Below are 6,915 nucleotides of genomic sequence, written 5' to 3' on the forward strand. Positions count from 1 at the left end.
GTCGAGAAACGAAAATGGGGAAGGGGAAGGGGTGGGGTGCGTAGGTGGAGGAAAGGGTGGTGGGGGTGGGGTCGCCGACGCCGGGCGATTCTCTAGGACGCCAGACGCCGGCAGGGGGTGGGTTTGGGGATGGCGGTGGTGGCGCGGTTGGTGTGGCTGGGGTGGCTGGGGGTAGTTTTAGGTTTTTAATTTAATTTTATTTTTATTTTTTTAAACAAATAAAATAGTGACACGTGTCATTGTGGACCACATTTAACGGAATTTTTTAACGGAAACCGTTAAGTGGTGGTAATACCAAATTTTTTGAAATTTGGGTGGTGTTAAAATCAATCTTTTTTTTTGGGAGGTGTTAAAAACTATTTTCGGGTTTTTAGCAGGTGTTAAAATCTAAAATTACCTAAAAGCGTACCCATTTTCAACATGCTCTTTCTAATGAACTTGAAAAGACTTGATTCATGTCAAATATATGTATTTATAACATCCTAAGAAAATAAATCATAAAAGCAAACCAAGTTATAAGGTTTTAAGGTCTTGTAGAACCAAAATCAAGCAAATTTGGGCAAAATAGTAAGAAGCATTCCCATTTTCTACATTCTCTTTCTAATGAAGTAAAAAAAATTTAAATAATGTTAAATATATGTATTTATAATTCCTAATCTTATAAATAACAAAAACAAAGCAAGTTATAAGGTTTTAAGGACTGGTAGCACCGAAATCAAGAAAATTCGAGCAAAATAGGAAGAAGCACCCATTTTTAACATGCTCTTTCTAATAAACTTGAAAAGGCTTGATTCATGTCAAATATATGTATTTATAACTTTCTAGCAAAAGAAATCACAAAAACAAAGGATGTTATTGACAAAGGAATAAACGTGTCGTCAATTGTCTATCGCTAGATCAAATATAATTTATACACCTAAACAAACTTAATACAAGTATAAGGCAAGCATAGGGGTCGAACCACAAGGAGACATGCATAAACACCACATTCAATACTTAATACTTAAGCTACCTCGGAACAAGAAGTGTGAAAAGCTAAGAAATTAAACTAGAGATTAAGAATGATTAAAAATCAATATAACTAAGCACCAAGGGAAGTAGGTAGATGTAGTTGCCAATTGATCATGCAATAACACGGAAGCAAAGCAATGGTAAACTAAGCATGCAAGAATATCGAATTAAAGCTCAATCTAACCGCTTTCCGGGGTTAATCAATTTCTCCTAACATAGCCTCCATGTTTCCACACTAGAACCATATATTAGAAGGTGCAATCAAAGAACTATCGATAACAATGAACCTTAACTAAGTCAACTTCCGTTTCTTGTTAGCAAAGATTCACCTTTAATCAACTAGCAATGTGCACTTGCAAGAAGATTAAAGAATATCAAACATACAAAGACTTTAATCACCATTAACAAAACCCCCAACATCATAAGCATGAATCAATCAACAACTACACCATCCCCACACCCTTGGCTAGGTGACTACTCACAAATCATATTGAAAACAATATCAATCATCAAATCAATAAGCATCAACATGATCAATAAGCAATGAAGGAAAAATCAAAATAAGCAAATAAAACTAAATAAAAAAGTAAAGAAAGAGAGTAAGAGATTGCTCATTAATTGAAGATGAAGATTTACAAAGATTCAATCAAGCTCCTTCTTCAATATCCAAGTTCATCAATGGAAATCCACACTTTCTCTCTCTACTAATGAAGTTTCTCTCACTAGATTAGGGCTAAAATGTTTCTAAGTAATGATAGATGATAATACAAACTTGAATAGGAGGCTATATATATGAAGCATAAAAGACAGAAATATTAAGCCTTGGAGAGCCCTCTAGCTTGCAGCCGCGCCCTCTACATCGTGGGTTACGGGGGTGGTAAACCCAGACAGCCGCGCCCGCGGCTCCAAGGAGATGGCATCTCCTTCCAAGGAGAGGCCGCGGCACAGCAACAGGTGTCAAGTCAGCTCAAATAGCCGCGCCCGCGGCTTCTTGACGTGGGAAAATTAGGTCGTTGGACTAATCCTCCTAAGCCAAACAAAATTTATAAACACTCAACAAACCTAAATACAAGTATAGATGTAAGTCAAGGGTCGAACCCAAAGGAACGGTAATGTCTAAGTGCTTTCAATTATGTGCCTAAGCTAGGTCGAAGACGAAGGGTAAAAGAGGACACTAACAACTACTAAGACAAAGAAACCAAACAAATAAAATGCTAGGGATTAGGATTCACTTATAATAGTAATGAACAATGCAAATTGGCATAGGAAGTTGACTAAGTCAAGCAATGCGAGGGAAGATCAATTATGCAACCAAAAGAGCATATCAAGCTATTCTCCTAGAGGTCTAACTAGCGTCAACTACGATAAACTCTAGCTAGGAAACATCACAAGACACCTCAATCGTGTAAATGCAAGCCACAAATCAATGGTCCGTATCAATGTGAACTTAAAATGCAATCTAGTGTGAATAACAAGGGTGATCAAGCCTAAATCAAACACACACATGCACATAATCAATTAACCAATTTAATCACATCATCAACTCCATCAAAATCCCCAATCTACATCAATCCATTACATAATACAAGCTTCACCAAATCCCTAACCAAACAACTACTCTAGTAACATCATCAATTCAACAAACAACTAAAGAAATCAACAATCTACAATCAAAGAATCAACAATTAAAGAAGAACAATAACTCTAATCAAACATTAATCATTAAATCATCAAAACTCAATCAAAATCAACAATCTAAACATGAATACAAAACAAAACAATAAATGAGATAGAGTTTAGAAATGCTCATTGATAATAGAGTAGATCTCCAATACAATTGTCACCATTGGATCTTCAATCTCTCAATCACCATTGAAATTCTTCACTTTCTCTCTCTAAAATCTACTCCTAAAACTAACCCCTAAATCTAGAGAGAGAAGCTCTCAACTAAGCTAAGAATATGATCTAATTCTATTATGAAACTTCTTACAAAAATTGGGTTCAAATAGGTATAAGAAGAGAGAGAAAATCGTCGAAATCCGATCGAAAAAGACCCACATTGGTGCGGCCACACAACAGGGGATGTGCGCCCGCACCACCATGATGTGCGCCCGCACATCCTTCGTGTGCGGCCGCACCTTCTGCGCGTGCGGCCGCACTCAGCTGGGTTTCTTCGAATCTTCAACTCTTCAAGCTCAAGGGGTGCACACATGATTTATGATGGTGATGGAGGACAAGGTAAGCAGTAGCTAAGGCTTAATATTGAGGGCACACACTTCCTTTGAAGGGAGCACAAGAGAAAAGCCAAGACTTGGAACTTCCACTTCTTTGCATCTTGAGCTTCCCAAACTCCATGAACTTGATCCTAAAGCTTCTTCCACCATAGTGGATCACCAAAATCACGACCCGAACCTCGTCCAATACCTACAACCACGAAAATAGAGAGCAAATAAAGAAGAAAAGGCTAGAAAACCAACGAAATGCACAAAAGATACAAAATAAGAGAAGAAAGGTAAAACTAAGCAACAAAGCATAAAACTAAGCACTTATTAAGCATGAAAGCTATTAAAAGAGAATAAAAATGACCTAAATGCTCGTCAAATGTGTGCCATTTATGACACACATCAAATACCCCCAAGCTTACCTTTTGCTCGTCCTCGAGCAAAACAAAACCAAGGGAGTGGAAATGACGAGCTTATTAAAACAAACTAAAGGAGAGAAGAGATGAGAATATACACTAACTCACTTTCGTAGGAATCACGGTCAATTTTAGCAACTAATGACAAGCCATTTAAACCCCTAGATCGCCCTAGAGGACGAGTGATGCTCTCGTAAGGGTATCCTAAGAGTTTACCCATAACTCTCATAATAATACAAACAAGGCAAAGCATGAAAAAGAAAACAAAATACAAGAAAAGCAAACAAATGTTCATGAAAGGAGTTTTCCAAATGTACAAGCACAAGTGGATGCAAATCTTTCTAAACAAGTAAGGGAGTGCACGCTCTAAGCATAGGAACTAGCTTTCACAATCCACTTTCATCCCAAACGATCTTACCGCGTTCTTCCTAATAGCTTCAAATCGACCTCTAATGACCATCCAATGATTCCACGAAGGAACCGGAAAAAGAGAATTTTTAGGCTACTCGACATCTTGACTTTTGCATTCCCTCTCCCTATTCCTAAAACTCACATTCCTCTCCACCGATGAATGACAAAACCACTTAGGTCAAAAGGTCTTTCCCCAAGGTTGTAATGTTAAGGCAAAAGGGTGAAGGTAGGCTAAAATTTAAAATTTGGTGGTTTTCCTAAAAGTGAAGCAAAGAGGGCGCCTTTCTTTAGAAACACAATCAAGTAATCACCAATCCAAATAAAAATACTCACACCCTCAAGCTTATTCAAAGCTATAAACCACAAACATATACACAAAAAGCGTGAGAACGCTTCCCCCCAAGCTTAAATGGAGCATTGTCCTCAATGCTCAAAAAGGGAGAAAACTCACATCAAAATATTTTTGAATTTTTCATTTTTCTCATTTTTCTTTTTTTGTAGTGCTTCGTCCTCGCCTCTTTTAACTTTGGACGGCTTTTTCGATTTTTGCACTTATTTGTCCATGCCTTTTATAATATAGGACGGCTTTTACTCATACACATTTGCCATTATTCACAAGGAAACCATAACACAATCTTGCTATCATAAAAACCAACCATTCCAACTTCTCCACCACAAACTTCATCAAATATGATCAATTGCTTCACAAAAACCAAGAAAAGAAAGAAAATGAAACAAAAGGCCAAAGATCTAAAGATGTGGCTTGAAAAGAAGGTATAAGGCTCAAATGGTTGCAAGAAGGCAAATGTAAACCCAAAAATAAAGAAAATGAATAAAACTATCCTAAAAATAGAAAAATACCACCCCGAAAAAGGTGCCTTTGTCCTCCCTAAATGGTTCGCTCTCGGATTCAAGATCTATGAGTCACGTTTCAAGATTAGGTTTGCAAGAAGTCAAGGATCCATGCCGCTCATACAAGTATAAGTAGAAGGCTTGAAAAACAAAGAACTCACATGGATGTAGCAAAAGCTCACTATTGGCGTCAAATCGACTATAGGAAGCAACTACCAAACAAGCCACAAACAAGTAGAATCCGGCTTCATGTTCCCACTAGTTCTAACCAACTACCTTAGCATGCTTTATCCTAGAATCAACCAAGCGTACTCTCAAACTGTGCACACCATTACCATTTAGGAAGAAAAGCATTCAATTATACAAGTCCAAATGTTATTATGTCCAAAGCAAGAACAAAACAAAACACATTGCAAATTGCCTTGATCGAAACAAAAATCTTTTTGGAGTTTTTTCAAAATATAAGAAACATGGAAAAGCATATACAAAGGTGCATAACACATAAGAATCAACATTCCACCAAACATGATAAAATACCCTCCCCCAAGCTTGAATGAGACAATACACTCAAACATAAATCATATAATCCATGGGAGGGGAAAACAAGGAGATTAATCCAACAAACCAACATATGTCCAACAAGTCATCATCCACTAGAGAAAGAGCAAGGAAAGATATTACCGGATTTGAGGTGGGTGTAAATACCCGCAAATGACCCAATTAAACCTTTCGTAGCTAGTTTCTCAAGAATTGAACCTTGTTTCCATATGCTTGCAAAGATAGGAGTCAACCTTCCTTGATTCTTGATCCAAATCGAAGCACCAAAGTATATCAAGTCATGTACCTAGCAAAAGGCACACAAAAATTTCCATGAGAGAAAAAAATCTATTCTAAAAAGAAAAGGAAAATCTAATCTAAAACACGGGTTACTTCCCGAGAAAGGCTTGCTTAAGGTCGAAGCTTGACCGCTCTAGTAAAATAATATTGCAACGATCGCAAGAGCTTGTCAAATGCACTACTACACATTTCATATGATAGAAGGTAGACAAATGACGGAAGAAAAACGTGCAACAAGATCATTGCACGCAAGTGAGAAGGGAGGTGCCAAAAGAAAGAAGAAGAAGGATCAAAAGGAAAAACAAGAAAATAAGAAGAAGAAGGGGAAAAAGAAAAAGAAAAAGGCAAATCCTCCTCACTAGGATATTTTTGGGTGGCAACATCACCCTCTTCCGCAATTGGAGACAAATGACCCACATGCAAAACCTCATAGACAAAAGGGTCCCCAATGGGCTTACCAACAAAGGAAGGGAGAAAAATAGGGCAATAGGGGATGTGGTCAAACTTTGGAGAGAAAGGGGTATGAGAAATAGGTAAAGGGTTCGCGACTCCCTCAACACAAGGTCTCTCATCGCCAATGAGGGAACGCAAATCAATCATAGAATCCTCAAAAGAAGAACACTCATGATCACCATCTCCCTCAAACATCCAACTCCCAAGAGGAACCACATAATCTCCTCCACTACCTTCATGAACAAAAGGTCCCTCAACTTCCTTAAAGCCTAGAGTCTCAAAACCATGCATGAATGGAGGCAAAATCACTTCAAATTCATCTCTCTCCCATGAAGCTTTCTTAATCGACTTGTTTAAAAGGCTATGGCTATTCCTTATGCACTTAATAAACACATTTGACATAACCTCAAATGAGTCCAAATACTCATGGATAGAAGAGTCACATTCACACACTTGAGACTCATCACAATGGGTGGGCGGGTTGGGATTTTCAAATTCAACACTCTCTTCTCTCCCAACTCCTTCACCATCACTCATATGCTCACCAATGGTATCCTCACACACTCTTGGTTGCTCAAAATCACCATCATCATCCTCAACACACACATTGGGTTTGTTATTTTAACATACAAGCATCAAAGATGACAATTGGCTTTCTAGCTCTTCATTTCTCCTTCTTCCTTCCTCAAAACGCTCCTCACTCTTTTTCATCA

Source organism: Chenopodium album, chromosome 22 (assembly GCF_948465745.1).
Source record: "Chenopodium album chromosome 22, dcCheAlbu1.1, whole genome shotgun sequence".
NCBI classification, from domain to species: Eukaryota; Viridiplantae; Streptophyta; class Magnoliopsida; order Caryophyllales; family Amaranthaceae; genus Chenopodium; species Chenopodium album.